Source organism: Panthera onca, chromosome B3 (genome assembly GCF_046562875.1).
Source record: "Panthera onca isolate mPanOnc1 chromosome B3, mPanOnc1 haplotype 2, whole genome shotgun sequence".
Taxonomy (NCBI): Eukaryota; Metazoa; Chordata; class Mammalia; order Carnivora; family Felidae; genus Panthera; species Panthera onca.
This window is the reverse complement of record NC_138344.1, coordinates 89,805,649-89,825,175: the sequence shown is the minus strand read 5'-3', so window position 1 is coordinate 89,825,175 and position 19,527 is coordinate 89,805,649. Positions and strand designations below refer to the sequence as shown.

Sequence of the window (19,527 nt, the reverse complement as noted above, 5' to 3'; positions counted from 1 at the left end):
AAACAAAATTAGATGTGATATATTAAAATATTCAAAGTATAGCAAAGGTTAAATTTCCTAAGGTATGCACAAAGAAAATATTACTCAGCCTTTTTAAAAGCTTTTTTTGAAGAATATTAAATAATGTAGAGGAAATGCTCATAAGCCAGATTAATTCATGATAAAAATCTGAAACTCTACATAAAATACAATTTCAATAAATTTACTTATTTACCTACCATATGTATTCAAATCCATAAACTTATAAAAATATAGAATATTGGACATTCACTAAACATTTTAACAGTTATAATATCTGAGTAATGTCTATGAATTATTTATATTTTCCTCATATTTTTATGCATTTTTACAGTAATCACACTTAACTATTACAATCAGACAAAATTACATTCTTAGAAAATTACATCAGTCTTCTATTGAAATATCATATGATAGGCAGGAATTTTGAAGACCCTAGTATTATCAAACAAAGCAAATACACAAGAAAGAGAAATGGTCAGAGACGGGGCATGAATGAAGTAGAGTTATGAGTAAACTGCAGCTCCTGGCATAGAGAGTTTGAAATTTCCTGAAATCTCTAGGAAGTGATTATATTCTTCTCACATGGGTCATGACTTGAATAGTCATGTTAGGAATAAAACTCTGGTAACACAGTTACAGGGATAGACCACAGACAAGAATGCCATTCCGGAGAGGGCCATATTTATAAATATGAGACTTGATATGACAGAGCCAAAGCAGTGAAAGTGAGAACAATGAGTAAAATCAATAAAGTTGGTGACAGATTAATGATAGAAGTAGGTGACAAAAGAAATCCATAATAACTCTCCTGTATCTGGCTGTGGCAAAGGAATACAAAGGCAGTAGATTTTCAAAGATAAATTCAATTACAGATATCATGTAGTTGAGAAGCATTTGGGACATTCGGATGGATATTATATAAAAATAAATAAATAAACAATTGATAGCAAAAATCTCTGGTTAGAAAGTAATGAGTCACCAACCTTCTTTGTGCTCGATCCACATTTCTCATTGGCAGGATCATCCTTGGACGCTATGATCATCTAGTTCTAATCTATACCTTAGGAGTAGGGTGACTGCATATTATGGTTATGTTTGGGTGAGTCCCAGTTGATACCCATTGCCTCAGAATACTGATTGGGTTAACATTTGTCCAGCTAAAAATGCTCCAATTTGGTCAATGGATTTTAATGTCACCCTACGTGAAGCCAGGGGTCTTGTGTCGAAACCCATCGGATCTTTTGAATAAATATTCAAGCATTAGAGACAACAAAAAAATGCACCATTATGTGGGCAAATAATGTGGTCTTTTCTAGTAAAATCATATTACAAAATTTATAGTATTATAAAATTTTCTCAGAAGAAAGCTATTTCAAAATTAAATATATATTCATTATTAAGCATGGGATTTTTGTATATCCTAGAGAATGGAGGAAAGTCTGACTCATATCAAACCTGTGTGTTTGATAATGCTTTACATAAATTTTTGAATGCATTTACATATATCATACTTGCTGCAAAAGCTTAATTGTTGTCCTACCATTTTGATAACCAAAGTTAAGGAATTGGCATACTTTTTATGATATCTTAAGTTCTAGACACAGCAGTAATCATTTATTAATGAGTGATACTCAGAAGCCTTATCTACCATAAATAAATTTTCAGGATAGCCTCACCTTTGAATAAAGAATGGTCAACTCCATCCTCTAATAAAGGATGGATATCTCCTCTCTTTCAGCAATATGACCTGAAAATTGGGATGTAATAAACCTCGTAATGGAAAGACAGAATTGCCAAAGGCACTTTTATCAGTAATAAACCAAGACAGATATTCAATGACACTGTTGATAGGAAATATTTTTAAAATGAAATGATTGTGGCAAAAAGTACCAATCTAAGTATCAATTAGTCTTAAAAATTTTTATGACCCATATCAGAATTGAGTAAATATTTGGGAAAAAATTAAGTGAAACAAATGTTGATCTCAAATGACAACACACCATATGCATAGTTTAATCATTATTACCTATTATAACCAGTTGATATCACTTTATTATTGAAGATGACTGGTCACTCCTTACAGGCAGAGAAATCCGTTATGCTCATGAGACAGGTAGATAATCACACGTGATCATCTACATTTCTAGAGAAAATTATCATGACAGATCTGTTATCACTTTATCTCCAAATTATTCTTGAGGTATTTTATAAGCAGTGGCCTACTGAACATCTAAACTATAATCTCAATAAAGTTAAAATGATTTCTAAAAGACATTTTAAAAATAGGTAATCAAAAGATTGCTTTAAGGCAAAAACATAATACAGGTAATAAGTTGGCTCATAAAGTTAAAAATTTTAATTCACCTGGAGGCCAAAACACTTTAAATCTATTTACACCAAAGAGCATAGCCTCAACAGAGGCTCTCATACAGAGAGCAAAACTTTGCCAATTTATGTGGAGAGATAACTAAAAACAAAACAGTATCTGTGGATTTTAATATATCTTTGTTGACAGAATATAAAGGAAAACACAAAATGTATATAGATTTGATCAAATAGTGAACAGGTGAATCCAATGAATATATGTAATGTACATAACACCCAACAATAATAAAATAGTTATATCATGCATTCATGGATCATTTAAAACTTTGACTATATATTAGTCCACAAGATAAAGTCTCAACACATTTTAATCTAGAATCAGAAAGACTATGGTTCTTGACCAAAATTAATGAAACTTTAAATCAGTTGTAACTGTTACAAGATAAGAAATGTCCCTAAATAATCCATTTACAAAACAAAATGTAAATAAGAAAATATATTGAACTGAATGTTGGTGAAAATACTATACATCAACAATGTGTTCCAACTAAATTAGTACTTAAAACAAATTAATGAAAGGTTGGCCTTATATTTACATACTACTTAGGAACTAAGGTTGAAAATTAATTAGCAAAAATAAAATAAAATAATCCAACTTCAGTAGTTAGAAAAAATTCCTCAAAACAAATCATGAGGAGTAGCAGGAAGAAAATAATTGTGATGAAAGCTGAAATTAGTTGAATAGAAAGCACGCATACCAGAGAAAATATCAACAAAACCAATAGTTAAACTTTAAAAGACAAAATACACAAACAGTTCACAGTTCACTGGTAAAATTAAAAATGAAAATACAGAAGTGCAAATACCCAAGACCAGGAAGAAAAAAGAAAATAATACTACTGAAGATGCAGACATAAAAATAATAAAAGTATATCACACATACATAAAGAATAAAATTTTTAGTTTAACTTAAATGTATTAGCTCCTAGAAAAAAATATATATTTCAAAACTAATTTAAATGGAAATGAAAAACCTGAATATTCTTATAATCACTAAAGAAGTGAAAGCTGTAATTCCAAATCTTCGCACAATGAGAATTCCAGGCTTAGATATCATAATAATGTTAAATTCTACCCAGCTTTTAAAAAGAAATAACTCTAGGGGCGCCTGGGTGGCGCAGTCGGTTAAGCGTCCGACTTCAGCCAGGTCACGATCTCGCGGTCCGTGAGTTCGAGCCCCGCGTCAGGCTCTGGGCTGATGGCTCGGAGCCTGGAGCCTGTTTCCGATTCTGTGTCTCCCTCTCTCTCTGCCCCTCCCCCGTTCATGCTCTGTCTCTCTCTGTCCCAAAAATAAATTAAAAAAAAAAAAAAAAAACGTTGAAAAAAAAAAATAAAAAGAAATAACTCTAATCCTATACCAACACTTTCAGAGAATATAAAAGGAAGGGATATTACCCCAAAGCGTTTTATGAAATAACATTACATTAAGCATATGATAAAAGATGTTTATAGGAAAATCTCACTCATAAACACAGATGTAAATATCTCAAGAAAAATATTAGTAAATCAGATTCAATAAAACATAAAAAGGATCACATACCATGGCCAATAGAGTTTTATCCCAGGAATGTAAAGCTATTTAGACATTATGAAATCATGAAGTGATCTTAGCAGATGTTGAAAAAAAATGATGGATGATGTACACTAATTATTAAGGTTAAAAATATTATTGGCAGATCAAGATTAGAGAACAGCACACATAATATTTACAGTGAAATGTTTAATGTGTTTTTTAAAATAAAGAACAATGATGTTTTCTATTACCAATTCTATTCAAAATTTTACTAGATACTTATCTATCAGAGTAAGATAAGAAAAAAAAGAATAAATAAGAATTGTAGAGGACAAAACAAAGCTGTCATTGTCCATAAATTTTAGTATACTTGGGAGTAGAAAATACATAAAATCTACAGATACATTATTTAAAAAAAATTTTTTTTAATGTTTATTCTTGAGAGAGAGAGAGAGAGACAGAGAGAGTGTGAGTTGGGAAAGACACAGAGAGAGGGAGACACAGAATCAGAAGTAGGCTCCAGGCTCTGAACTGTCAGCACAGAGTCCGAAGCTGGGCTTGAACCCTCAAGCCGCGAGACCATGACCCAGCCGAAGTCGGACGCCCAACCAACTAAGCCACCCAGGCACTCCCAGATATTTATTATTTAAATAAAAAGGAAAGCTCAGTGAATATTCTAGATGCCATATCAAAATGTAAAACTCTACTGTGAATTCTCATTTTGACAATGACTACCTTGATATGAACTAACTCTCTAGAAAAAAAGTGGGTGTGTCTATGTGTATATCTGCTTACAGTGATCAAGGTAGTGAAAGTTTGTGAAAAGATCCAGATGAAATGCAAAGTTCTTCACTGTGCCCCCAAAGTGAATCAAACAGCTGGGTCACTATAATCCTAAAGGAAATTTCTGATTCTATAGTGAAATAGAAGACTGTGACACAATGCTGACCATAACTTTAGAGAGTTCCAGTGCTTGAAGCAAAAAAAAAAAAAAAAAAAAAAAAAAAAAACCACCAGCTAGGGATTTCCAAGTGGGAATGAATGGCTGTAGTTAAACATCCAAGAATTTTAACCGGAATGAAGAAGAGTTTCATCTACACACAAGGGCAGGGCTTCATCTAAGAACAAGTGCAAGCTACAAACTACAAATACAATGGTCCTCAGAAGGACTAATGCCAAACCTTAATTGGAATGTAGTGAACATCCCTCACTTTACTTGGATTTTCTAGCAAAAGTACATCCTGCATGTGATTTCATCTACTGAGATATCATCTACACACTCAAATTATTTTCAGAATTTTTCATATCCAATAATTGGAGCAAATTTAAAAAAAATAAGCAGCCAAATAAGAAGGCAATATTTGCACAGAAAAAAGTAAAAGACACAATTACAAAAGATATAAAGCTCATCAGTTGCCAGACACTGAAATTAATTGAATAGGAAAAAAAAAAACAAGAAAAAAAATATTAACAAAACCAATACTCACACCCTTAAAAGAGAAAATACACAAACAGTTCACAGGTCACTGAATAAATTTACTTACTATGAACTAGAAGTTAAGTGAAAAAATTTAGGATTATGCAAGAAAACTAGAACTTACTAAAAACTTCAAACATAAATTCTAGAACCAAAATTTAAAACTCAATAGATGGAGATTAAACATTTTGAAAGAAAAACCAAAAATTTGGAAAACTAAATTGGAAGAAAATATCTGGATTAAATATTAAGAGGAATGATGACTAGGAATCCAGAAAAGAAAAATATGAGCCAGAGGCACCTGGGTGGCTCAGTCGGTTAAGTGCCTGACTTCGGCTCTGGTCATAATCTTGCGGTTCGTGAGTTGAAGCCCCACACCCTCACTGGACTCTGTGCTTACAGCTCAGAACCTGATGCTTGCTTCAGATTCTGTGTCTCCCTCTCACTCTGTCTCTCCCTCACTCACACGCTATCTCTGTCTCTCTGTCAAAAATAAATAGACATTAAAAAAAAATAAGAGCTATATGGAACATGGTGACCAGATACACCATCATGTAACTGGAGTCCCAGAATAACTGTCTTCCAGACAACAGAGAAGAAGCAATATTCAAGGATACAAGAGCAATATTTCTTAAATATGATAAAAAGTATCAAGAGATTCAAGAAAACCTATGAACCCTAGTATCATAAATTAAAAAAAAAAAGTATAACTCACTGTCTTAATTTGCTCAGGCTGCCATAACAAGACACCAAAGACTTTGTGCCTTAAGCAATGGAAATTTATTTTCTCAGAGTTCTGGAGGCTGGAAGTCTAAGATGAGACTGCCTTCATGGTCTGGTGGAGTATCTCCTGGCTTGCCAGTCTCAGAGTGAGCAAAATTTCTGTATCTGTTGTCTCTTCATATAAAGTCCTTAATCCCATCCCATCATGAGAACACTACCCTCATGACCTCATGTAAACCTAATTCCTTTCCAAAGGACTCATCTCCAAATACCATCACACTTGGGGTTAGGGATTCAACATGTAAATTTTGGGGAGAAGACATTCAGTCCATAACCCTCACTTCATTGCATCATAAAAAAAAATACATAAAACAAACACAGGGAGAACATCTAAACACCAGTAAGAGAAAATGTAAGTTTTCTCTTCAAAGAAAAACAAAAAAATAACAATGAGAAAACAATGAAATGAAACAAAACATCCACAAACTTAAAATACTATGCCTAGTAAGTTTTACATCAAAAATTAAGGTAAAAATAGAGATTTCTACCTCCAGCTATGACGAAGTAAATGGGACTAATACACCTTTAACCTTTTGAACAACTAGAAAAAGTATAAAAATATGATACAACAGTTTTGTACAAAGGATCGCATTGAATCCAGCAAACAACAACATACAGTTTATTGTATCTGGCTTCCATGAAAAAAAATATCAGGAATGCAAGGAAACAAGAAAATATAACCCTAAACCAGGAACACTCAATCAATAGAAAAAGATGTACAAACAAAAGACATGATGAAAATAGCAAAGCCATTAAAACAGTTACAATAAAGATGTTCCATATGCTCAAAAAGGTAGAGGAAAAAAATGATGAGAAGACAAATGGAAGATATACAAAACAGATCGTGGGGAACTTTTAAATATGAAAAATACAGTATCAAAACAAAAACAACAACAGGGGCGCCCGGTGGCTCAGTCGGTTGTCTGACTTCAGCTTAGATCATGATCTCACGGGTTCGTGAGTTCAAGCCCCAGGTCGGGCTCTGTGTTGACAGCTCAGAGCCTGGAGCCTACTTCAGATTTTGTGTCTCCCTCTCTCTCTGCCCCTCCCCTGCTTGTGCTGTCTCTCTTTCTCTCTCAAAAATAAATAATAAAAATATTAAAAGAAAAACAACAGAAGATGATATTTTTGGCAGATTAGACACCGTAGAAGAAATTTGGAGTGTATGTGAAGACACTAGTAATGAAAGCTATACAAAATAGAGCACATGGAGAAAAATTCTAACAACAGAAACAATAAGATAAACAAAAACAAAAATGAAAAAAAAAATAAAGTTCAGATCATCAGTGACCTGTGAGACTACCATGCAAGCTAACATATTTGAGGTTGGAATCCTAGGAAAGTTCCTGAGCAAGAAAGAAATTTGACAAAACTATGGCTGACCTATTTCCAAAGATTATTTTAAAAAACAAATGGGGTGCCTGGGTGGCTCAGTCGGTTGAGCATCCAACTTCGGCTCAGGTCATGGGTTAAAGCCCCACGTTGCGCTCTGTGCTGCCAGTTCAGAGCCTGGAGCCTGCTTCAGATTCTGTGTCTCCCTCTCTCTCTGCCCCTCCCCTGCTTGCGCTCTGTCTCTCTCTTTCAAAAATAAATAAACATGAAAAAAATTAAAAATAAAAAACAACAAATAAACTGACATATGGAAGATGCTCGACAAACACCAAACAGAAGAAATCTAAAAAAACTACACCAAGGCATAACTTGATCAATTTTCTGCAAAACACTGATGAAAACACAGCTAGAAAAACATGGACATTACATACAGAGGAACACAATTCTAAAAATGAGAGTACACTCCTTCAGAAATCAATATGGAAGGAAAGAGTTCAGAAAGAAAAGAGTGGAGAGATCTTCAAAGTAATAAAAAAATATGTAAAATTAGCATTACAAAAATAACTTTAAAATAATACTTTTAGAACAAATGGAAACTGACAAATTCATCATTTGTGCACTTATATAAAAAATTTTTCTTGAGATAAAAGGAAACTGATACTAGATAGAATGAAGTTATGTAAATGGTAAATATGGGGGTAATGTGAAAGTATTTTTCTCATTATCTCCTTAAAATGAAATTGAATGTTTAAAAATAATAATCCTATATTGTCGAGTTTATTTTACTTTACACATGCAGAATATATGTCATATTTTACTTCTCCACATAGATAGAGTTCTATCTATGTGGAGAAGTAAAATATGACAACAATGACAAAAGACAGAGTAGAAATATGGGCACAAACCACTATATATGTGAGATGGTAGATGGGCAATATGGTATAATTTAAAGGTAAACTCTGATACATTAAAGATGTATATTATAAACCCTAGAACAAACTCTGAAAAAATAAAACAAAGAGATAGAACTATACAACCTAATAAGTAAAATAAAATGGAATAATAAAAATACTCAATTATTCTAAAAGAAAGCAGGAAAAGAAGAAAAATTTGAACCAAAGATATATGACACAAATAGAAAACAAACAGCAAGGGGCACCTGGGTGTGTCAGCAGGTTAAGCATCCGACTGCAGCTCAGGGCATGATTTCTTGGTTCCTGAGTTTGAGTCCAGCATCAGGCTCTATGCTGACAGCTCAGAGCCTGGAGCCTGCTTCAGATTCTGTCTCCCTCTCTCTCTGCCCCTCCCCTGATCATGCTCTGTCTCTCTCTCAAAAATAAATTAACATTAAAAAAATCTTTTTGAAAGAAAATAAACAGAAAAATGGAAAATTAAAACTCAATCATATTGCTAATCACTTGAAATGTTAATAGTATGAATGCTGCAATTAAAAGACAGAAATTATCAAATTGAATATAAAAACAAGAACCAACAATATGTCTTCTAAAAGAAAGCCATTTTAAATCTGAGAATACAAACAGATAACAGCAAAAAGGTGGAAAGGATAGATCATGTAAATACTAATCAAAAGAAAGCTAGAGGCTCTAGTAATATCATTCAAAATAAATTTCAGAACAAATAATAACAGAAATTAAGAGTAATATTTCATAATAAACAAGGTGTCAATTTCTTTCAGTTATAATACTAAAATGGCATTCAAATGTTAGCAGGCCTTTATATATAAAAAACAATGAAGACATTTTCAGATAAACAAAAACAAGGTATATCAACCTACCCACAATAAAGGAAATGCCAAAGGAAGTCTTTTAGGATATAACAACTGACTCTATTGTGTGGTAAATATTTCACATTATATATGTGTATCAAATTATCACATTGTGCATCTTAAATTAACACAATATGTCAATTATATCTCAGCAAAGCTGGGAAAAAATTAAAAAAAATGAAAAGGTTTCTGCTCCCACATATTTGGAGGTTGTCACTCCAGTCCTTATAAGATAAACACAGCTGAACAAACAAAACGTCAGTGACTTTTCTTAGGCCAATTAGAGAACTGAATTCACAAGAAAAACTGCCACCATGAAATCCAGAAAACCAGGTACAGCCAGAAAGACACAGCCAACATATATATACTTACCTTGAGCAGAAGCTGTTACAACCATAAATTGTAAGGAACAATTTAATAGTAATTTTGATACACAGCTGAAAGATGAGAGTAAGAGTGAAGTCACAGCCTTTTAAGACCCCCCACATTCATGGGTTTTACCTCCATAGATCCACCATGAACTCAGAGAGAAAAGAGAAGAAAAATCCCCTTATGCTTCTGCCAGGAGGAAGGGGAAAGTAACCCTTTTTAAGTACATCCTGATCATTCTCCATAACAAAGGCATATTCTTCAAAGGAAAAGATTTGACCACAGCCTTGTTCTGCTTCTAAACCTTTGGAAAATGATCCCCAACCACCTCAGCCACATTTAGCCTTTCTGACTCACCTGATAGGAGGGAGAAAAGCTATGACACCATACAAACACTTGTGAAGCACAGTCAAGAGTCACACCTCAGCTAAAGACAGACTAAATCATAATATTATAGCCAATTTCTCTTTTTGCACTTGCTACCACCAAAACAGAGTTCCAATACACTGAGAGTTGGTTAGCTAGCTGCAAGACAGAGACTTTTTCCAAGGATTACTAAGAGAAGCCCACAGGTATGAGGGGAGACAAAAACAAAGGCCCTAGAAGAATTTAAAGACTCTGGCACTTACACTACAGTACATACTAAAAACTGTGCATCTCTAGCCAGATGAATATAAATCTTCAGATTGAAGGTCTATTTACTTCAATTCCTTTCATCCAGTACAAAATGTCTGATGTTTAATACAATTAAAAAAAATAGCAAGGTATGAAAAAAGCAAGAAAAGCACAGACTGAAGAGAAAAAGCAAGCATCAGAACAAGACTTAGATATGACTCAGATATTATAGTTATCAGAGAGAAAATTTAAAATAACTATGATTAATTCATTAAAAGCTATAAAAGGAAAAGTAGACAACATGCAAGAATAGATGGATAATATAAGCAGAGAAATGGCAACTCTAAGAAAATAAAAAAATAATGATAGAAATAAAAGTACACTAGCACAATTAATACCTTTAATGCATTCATCAGTAGATGAGACTTAGCCAAGGAAAGAATGAATAAGCTTAAAGATAGGTCTATAGGAACTATTCAGACTAAAATACAAGTGGGGAAAAAACAGTACATCCAAGAACTGTGGGAAAACTTCAAAGGGGAAACACAAGCAATTGGAATATCAAAGGAAGAAGAAACAGATAGTGGAGAAGAAGAAATATGTGAACTAATAATGATCAAAACTTTACTACTATTAAAAAAAAACAGCCAACTATAGATCCAGGTATGTAAGAGAACATCACACAGAAAAAATATTGAAAGAAAAACAAACAAACAAAATTTACTTAGGCATATCATCTTCAAACTGAAGTAAACCAAAGATAAAGGGTTAAATCTTGAAAGAAACCAAAAGGGTAAAGAAACCTTACTTATAGAAGAATAATTGTGAGAATTATAGTAGGGTTCTCATCAGAAACCATATAACAAGAAAGTGGAGTAAAATACATAAAGTACTAAAAAATAAATAAATATAGGGACACCTGGGTGGCTCGGTCAGTTAAATGTCTGACTTCGGCTCAGGTCATGATCTCACCATTCATGAGTTCAAGCCCTGCATCAGGCTCTGTGCTGATGGCTCAGAGCCTGGAGCTTGCTTTGGATTCTGTGTCTCCCTCTCTCTCTGCCCCTCCCCTCCTCATTCTCTATGTCTCTGTGTCTCTCAGAAATAAATAAACATTGAAAAAAATTTTAAAAATAAAAAGTAAATAAAAATAAACCAATGTAGAATTGTGTATCCAGCAACATTTGCCTTCAAAAGTAAAGGGGAAAAAAAGATTTACTCTGACAAAAAAAAAAAAAAAAAAAAAAAAAAAGATTGAATTCATCACAAACAGACAGGCTCTGCAATAAGTATTAAAAGAAGTTCTTTAGGGAGAAAAAAATAACATAAGCCAGGAACTTAAATCAACACACAAAAAAGAAGAGCATCAGAAAAGGAAAAAAAAAGTACTTTCCTCATTAATTGATTTAAAAGATAACTTTTTTCAAAAGCATAATCATAAAAATGTTTTACCTGAATATAACATATAGTTATGTAACATGAATGTCAACAATATTTTAAGGGACAGGGGCACCTGAGTGGCTCAGTTCGGTTAAGTGTCAGACTTCGGTTCAGGTCATGATCTAACAGTTTGTGAGTTTGAGCTCCACGTCAGGCTCCATGATGGTGTCTCAGAGCCTGGAGCCTGCTTCAGACTCTGTGACATACTCCCTCTCTTTCTGCCCTTCCCCCGCTTATGCTTTATCTAGCTCACTCCCTCTCTCTCTCTCTCTCTCTCTCTCAAATAAATAAACATTAAAAAATTTTAAAAAAATATTTCAAGGGATAGGAAAAAGAAATTGGGAATGCTCTGGTATGCATATAGTTGTGAACTAGTATAGTGCTATTTAAAAGTGGACTAAATTTGAAGTAAATGTATATTTCAAATGCTAGGTAAACCACCTTAAAAAATCTTTTAAACAAAAGTATCATTAATACACTAAGAGAAGAGAGAAAATGAAATAATATAAAATGTTCAGTTAAAACAGAAAAGGCAGAAAAATTAAAGCAGCTAATAAATTGAAAAGAACAAGTACAATGAATATAAAAAATTAGAACATTGTAAAAATTAATACAACTATTCCAACAATTATTTTAAACATAAATGGTGTAAATACTCAAAGTAAAAGACAAAGATTGTCCAATTCAATTTAAAAAATGCTTAACAAATACTCCCTCTCTTTCTGTCCCTCCCCTGCTCATGCTTTGTCTAGCTCTCTCTCTCTCAAATAAATAAATAAATACAAAAACAAAAACATACACACAAAACAGATGATACAAATTACTAATAACAGAAATAAGAGGGTCATCACCACTGTTTCAACGGACAATAAAAGAATAATAAGGGGATACTCTCTATTTCTTAATGATACTGAATCAACAATCAACAATTTTCTAAAAAAGAAAGCACTTACCCAACTGTCTCGTTGGTGAATTCTACCAAACATTTAAGGGGACATGATATTGATTCTATACAAATTCCTCCATGAAAAAGAAGCAGAAGTAACACTCCTTAACTGATTCTGTGTGGCCAGTATTAGTCTAATACCAAAACCAGATAAACACTGCAAGAATGGAAAACTACAGACCAATATTTCTCTTTAACATAAATGTCAGAATATTTAAAACATTAGCAAACCAAATGCAACACTTAAAACAATTTATAATAAACAAATGAGAATTATTCTGGGCATACAAGGCTATTTCAAAAATTAAAAATTAGTGTTCCAGGGCACCTGGGTGGCTCAGTCGGTTAAGCATCTTCCAGCTCAGCTCATGATCTCACGATTCGTGAGTTCGAGCCCTGCATTGGGCTCTGCACGGACAATACAGCGTCTGTTTGGCATTTTCACTCTCTCCTCTCTCTCTGCCCCTCCCTGCTTGCTCTTTCTTTTTCTCTCAAAATAAATAACAATTTTAAAAACTTAAAAAAAAAGAAAATCAGTGTCCCATAACATCAATAAGCTAATAAAGAAATAAAGTATGTATCAAATTGATGCAGAAAAAAAACACAAACTTTTGGCAAAATCGAACACCCTTTCATGATAAAAATTCTCAAACAATTAATAATAACAGAAAACTTCCTCAACTTGGTAATAAACATGTACAAAATGCATACAGCTAATATCATACTTAAGGACGTGAAACTGGATGTTTTCCCTCTAAATTGGGAACAATGCAAGAATGTTCCCTTTCACCACTATATACAACATCATACTAGAAATCCTAATATTTCTAACACAATAAGACATGAAAAGGAAATAAAAATTATACAGATTGGGAAGGAAGAAATAAAACTGTTTGCAAACAATATAATCCTCTACATAGAAGATTCTGGAGAACTGGCCAAAAAAAAACTCCTGGAATTAATAAGTGAGTGTAAATCTAACAGAATATATATAGGATATCTAAGTGAAAAACTGTGCACATGCACAAAAATGTTCTTTATTTGCATGACCTTAAGCTTGAAATAACCTAAACATTCATTAAATAGAGATAAATTTTAGTACATTAACAGATCACCATAGAATGATGGATATTTACAATTTGCAACTATATGCAACAATTGAAATACATTCCAAAATATTAAAAGCAGAAGTTTAAGCAAAAGAAGCAAGGTACAAAGGGCAAGTACAGTATTAATCCTTTCCTATAAAGTTCAAAATCTGACAAAACTATATTGGTTATAGAAGCATATATAGGAAGTGAAACTCTAACAGAAAACAAATCTACTATCACATGGCTTAGATTATTACACGGTTTCTAGCTCAGTGAAAAGGGATAACATTTCAGATAGAAGCAGAGAAGGACAATGGCACTGTTCTATTTCTTGAACTGAATGCTAGTTTCACAGTTATTTACAATGCATTTTTCATTAAAATATACATATGTTTTATGAACACTTATGTTGTGTTAAAGGTTGCAATAAAATAACACATTTTCAGTAAAACATTAAACCATAATCATAATGATAATAATCATAACAACAATGACCACCAACCAATGGGAGTAAATAGCGGTATAGAAAGCAATGATGATCAAAGAAATAAACTGCAAGATGGAAAACCAAGAGATTTTTTCTGTAAAATAGTAAAACAGTCCCAAAGGGACTTAAAGTTTTTAAACTTATATGCTAGAAGAAGATATGCAAGTTTCCTTCATTAATTGTCTGTGGGAGCTCAGATAAATGAAAAATCTTTTCATAGTCCCTAATTTTTCAACTATAAGTGAAGAAAGTCACACTGTTCTAAAATTCTATTCAATTATGTGAATATCTGCTTACCTGCATTTTTATTTATAAGATGTATTTTCTACTTACTTCAGATTCAGACTAGGAATTAAATTGAGCATGCTATTTCAGTTATTATAAGATTTTATATTTAAATATGTCAAAATCAAGCTTTATAAGAGTAGAAAAGGACATTATTCTGAAACTTGAGGCAATTTTAATAAGATGAATATTATCAAATTTTGAGGGATTCAAAGTCAAATCTTGCCTTGTGCCCCACCCAAATTTTTTTTTAAAAAGTAATCCATGAATTTTCTTACTGGTATTTTAATGCTGACTACAATGTAAATTGGGGAAAAAAGACCACATTAAATACGGAATGAGATAATAGATAATAGATGAGTTCCATCATCATTGATCCATTAGAAACTAAAACTAACCATTGCAATGGAAACTCTATATAATGTTCACTATGAAGAAAATGGTGAAAAGAAAAATTGGGCTTCTGTAGTTTGAGAAAGTATATATATCCCAAATTAATACTTACCATAAAATGATCTAACACAAACATTGTACACTATGGCAAAACATGAGAAACAGTTCCTTTAAAGTCAAGAAAAATATAAGAATGGCCACACTCACCATTTGCATTCAGCACTGTAAGAGAGCTCCTAACCTGTTCAATTAGATAATAGAAATATAATACAAAGGAAATTGTAATGATGCTATTTGTATAGATATTATAAATAAAATTATATAATTACAAGAATTGTAAATGAAAATTAATAAGAATTTATCAAAGTTCCTTAGAAGACATAACGATAAAAAGCAACATTACTATACAGAACATCATTTGAAAAATGTAACATTTTAAAAGCCCATTTACAGCAATATAAAAGTTTGTGAAGAAATAGGAAAAAAATGCAAGACATATAAAGAGAAGGTAGAAACCTTTATTATACAACCTGAAAAAGTTCATTGATAGATAAATTTGATATTTAAAAAATAAAAAAAAACCACTTCTTCCCCAACCAAAATAAAAAATTACTACAGTAAATGTGAATTCAGTAAATTTTAACACATGATTTTTCACTAAACTTGCCTATTCCAAAAATTGAAACAAAAGGATAAAAAATAAAGGGCGAACATCAGCCGAGGAAATTTTGAAGGAGAGACAAAAAGAGTAGATTTATTCATTTTACAACCTACTAAGACCTATCCCTAGAATAATTAAATTACAGCATGGTATTTGTGCAGGGATGATGAAGAGAACAATGAAATAAAATAGAAAACCAAGAAATACGTCTGTGCATGTATGAAAGCTCTGTGTATGGCAGCATAGAATTTCAATTCAATGGGGAAAAGATGGAATATTCAATAAACAGTGTCACAACAATTGGTTAGCAGTATGAAAAAAATAAAATAGAACTGTACTATTCTCCAAATCCAATTTCAACACTATACAAAAAAATGTGAAGAGACTTTTAAAATATTAAAAGAATACATAAGAAAATATATTTCTTTAACAGCAGAGAACGATAGCTGAAATGATGCAAAGAAAAAAAAAAAAGCACACACACACACTCAAAACCAAAAGAAACAATTGATAAATTCACTAAATTAAAATGAAAACATTTTATCTGGGTAAGGACTTCCTGAGATATTCCCTTTCCTGGAGCTTGGGATCCTTCGTGCAAACTCCTCTTTGTAAAAATGATTTACTTTCTTTGGTCACTGCACTGTCCCTTAAAATTAATAACTGAAATTATTAAAGATTAACAAAAAGCTGATGAAACTGGTTATAATAAAATACAGTGAATTAAGGCATCCATCCTATGTGTGAAGTGTTAAATATGTCAGTAGCTTTGTATTTAAAAACTATCCCTGGGTTGCTAGTATAGGTAAGCTCCAGATTGCTCACAGACCTACAATAAGTAAGACCTAGGAAAACTCTCAGCTGACATCGTAAAAGAGGGTGCCTAATGACCATATCCCACTATAGTCTGAGGCAACATAACCTTATCCAGATCACCACTACTGTGCCTGCAGACTGACTAATGGAGGGGCAGTTTCCCCTGACTAGATGGGACAGTGTCAAGTTTTCTTGAGGATCTGCAAGCTGTAGGAACAATACCACAACCCCCACTCTACTTTTACTTTAGTGTCTGTAAACAACTCCTGAATGGGGAAAAATATAAGCTATATGTTCCCCATATGCCCTCCTCAGTATCAAGGGTCTGGTGCAGGCATTAAAATAAGCTTGTGTATGACACACTATCTTGTGAGTTTGTGACTCATTTGAGAAGAAAAAATGTAATTCCTACCTCAACCCTTGAAAATACAATATTAGTCTTTGATGAATATGGTATAACATTACTAAAGTGAAAAAACTGACCATAGATTAGAGGCAATTGTGTATGACTCAAGATATCCACAAAGGACTGGAATGCAAAATACATTTTTTTAAAACTACTATCATCTGATAAGAAAAACACAAGCTAATATAAAAATTAACAAAGGACTGGGGCGCCTGAGTGGCTCAGTTGGTTGAGCGTCTGACTTCAGCTCAGGTCATAATTTCATGGTCTGTGGGTTAGAACCTCGCATTGGGCTCTGTGCTGACAGCTGAGAGCCTGGAGTCTGCTTCAGATTCTGTATCTCCCTCTCTCTCTCTGCCCCTCCCCCACTCATGCTCTCTTTCTCCTTCAAAAAATAAATAAACGTTAAAAAAAATTAAAAATTAACGAAGGGCTTCACCAAAAAGTTAACATGAAAGGCCAATAAACTCATGCAAAGATTTTCAATGTTATTAGTAAATCAAGTAAATACAAGTTAGTACAAGAATGAGAAACCATTCTATATCAAATATGGCAATTCTAAAGTAATATAGATCATAATATTTCATAATATATAAGGAGCTTGTTTAAAACCTGAAATACAGAAGAAAGTTCAACGATGAAACTATGGAAATGTTCATACCATTTTATTTTTAAATTAAGACCTTTTTTCAGAGCAGCTTAAAATTCACAGCAAAATTGAGGGGAAGGTAGATTACTCATATATTCAATATACTCAATAAGTATATTACTCATATACTCCCTGGCTCATACATGTAACCATTCTCCTGTTAATAATCACCACTAGAGTGGGACATTTGCTAAAAATAATGAAAGTAGGGGCACCTGGGTGGCACAGTCAGTTAAGCGTCTGACTTTAGCTCAGGTCACTATCTCTCAGTTCTTGAGTTCAAACCCTGTATCAGGCTCTGTGCTGGCAGCTCAGAGCCTGGAGCCTGGTTCAGATTTTGTGTCTCCCTCTCTCTCTGCTCCTCCCCTGCTCACACTCTGTCTCTTTCTTTCTCCTCTCTCTCTCTCTCTCAAAGATGGATAAACATTAAAAATTAAAAAAAATAAAAATAATGAATATGAATTTGACATATCATATCACTCAAAAAACATATATAGTCTACATTACCATTCACACTTGGTGTTCCACACTCACTTGGGTTTGGACGAATGTATAATGACATGTATCCATTATTATGGCATCATACAGAGTATTTTCACTACTTTAAATTCTCTGTGCTCTGTCTTTTCAACCCCTCCTCACCTGTAAACACTTGGCAATCACTGATCTTTTTTGTTATTTTGGTGGTCTTGCCTTTTCCAGAATGTTATATGGTTGGAATCATATAGGATGTAAGCTTTTAAAAGTGGCTTCTTTCACTTTTAACAGGCATTTAAGTTTCCTGCATGCCTTTTCACAGCTTGATAGTTCATTTATTTTTAGTGCTGAATGATTTCATTGTCTGGATGTACAGTTTATTTATCCTCTCACCTACCAAAGGACATCTTGGTTGCTTCCAAGTTTTGGCAATTATAAGTAAAGCTGCTGTACAAATCTGTGTGCACCTTTTTGTAACAACATATGTTTTTAACTCCTTTGAGTAAATATTAAGAAGTATGATTGCTGGATCATATGGTAAGAGTACGTTTAATTTTGTAAGGAACAGGCAAACTGTCTTTCAACTGTCTTCCATACTGCGGTACTATTTTGTATTCCCACTAGCAAACTATGAGAGTTCCAGTTGCTCCACATTCTCATCAACATTTGGTGTTGTCAGTGTTCCAGATTTCGGCCATTCTAGTAGGTGTGAATTAGCAGCTCATTGTTGTTTTATTTGCATTTCCCTGATGACATATGATGTGGAACATACTTCATCTGCTTTTTATTTATTATTATTTTTTTTGCCATCTGTATATCTCCTTTGGTGGGATATCTGTTAAGGTCTTTGGCTCATCTTTAAAACATGTTGTTGGTGTTTTTATTGTTGAGTTTTGAGAGTTCTTTGTATATTTTGGATAATAGTCCTTTATCAAATATGTCTTCTGCAAATATTTTCTCCCAGTGTGAAGCTTGCCTTCTTGTTCTCTTGACATTGCCTTTCACAGAGAAGTTTTTAACTTTAATGAAGTTCAGCTTATCAATCATTTTTGTGGATTGTTTCTTAGGCATTTTATGTAAAAAAGACATCACCATACCCAATGTCATCTAAGTTTTCTCCTATGTTATCTTCTAGGTTTTTTACAGTATTGTATATACATACAGGTCTCTGATCCATTTTGAGTTAACTTTTGTGAAGGTTATGTCCAGTTGTTCCAGCACCATTTGTTGAAGAGACTGTCTGTTCCATTTTACTGCCTTTGTTTCTCCGTCAAAGATCAGTTGCCTATATAGGGATCTATTTCCAGGCTCTCTACTCTGCTCCACTGATTTATTTGCCTATTCCTTTGCTAATACCTCACCTTTTTTTTTCAACTTGTAGCTTTATAGTCAGGTCTTGAAGTTGGGTAGCATCAGTCCCCCAACTTTGTTATTCTTCAGTATTATGTTACCTATTCTGTGTCTTTTGCCTCTTCATATAAACTTTAGAATCAGTTTGTCAATATCCACAATATAACATCCTGTAATTTTGATTGGTATTGAATTGAATCTATATATAAATTGGCAATTAATGACATCTAAATAACATTGATTTC

The 19,527-nt window shown here is 33.0% G+C and overlaps 1 protein-coding gene across 6 annotated transcripts in view; it reads right to left on the bottom strand.

Annotated features, from left to right (window-relative positions):
• Positions 1-19,527, bottom strand: part of LRFN5 (leucine rich repeat and fibronectin type III domain containing 5) — a 250,850-nt gene that overhangs the window by 97,337 nt on the left and 133,986 nt on the right. Inside the window, exon 3 of one of the 6 annotated variants that reach the window (XM_060619596.3) lies at positions 15,131-15,164. The exons of the other annotated variants lie outside the window; for them this stretch is intronic. The gene's annotated coding sequence lies outside the window, so the exon portion shown is untranslated. The remainder of the gene's footprint in view (positions 1-15,130; positions 15,165-19,527) is intronic. 6 annotated transcript variants of the gene reach the window in all.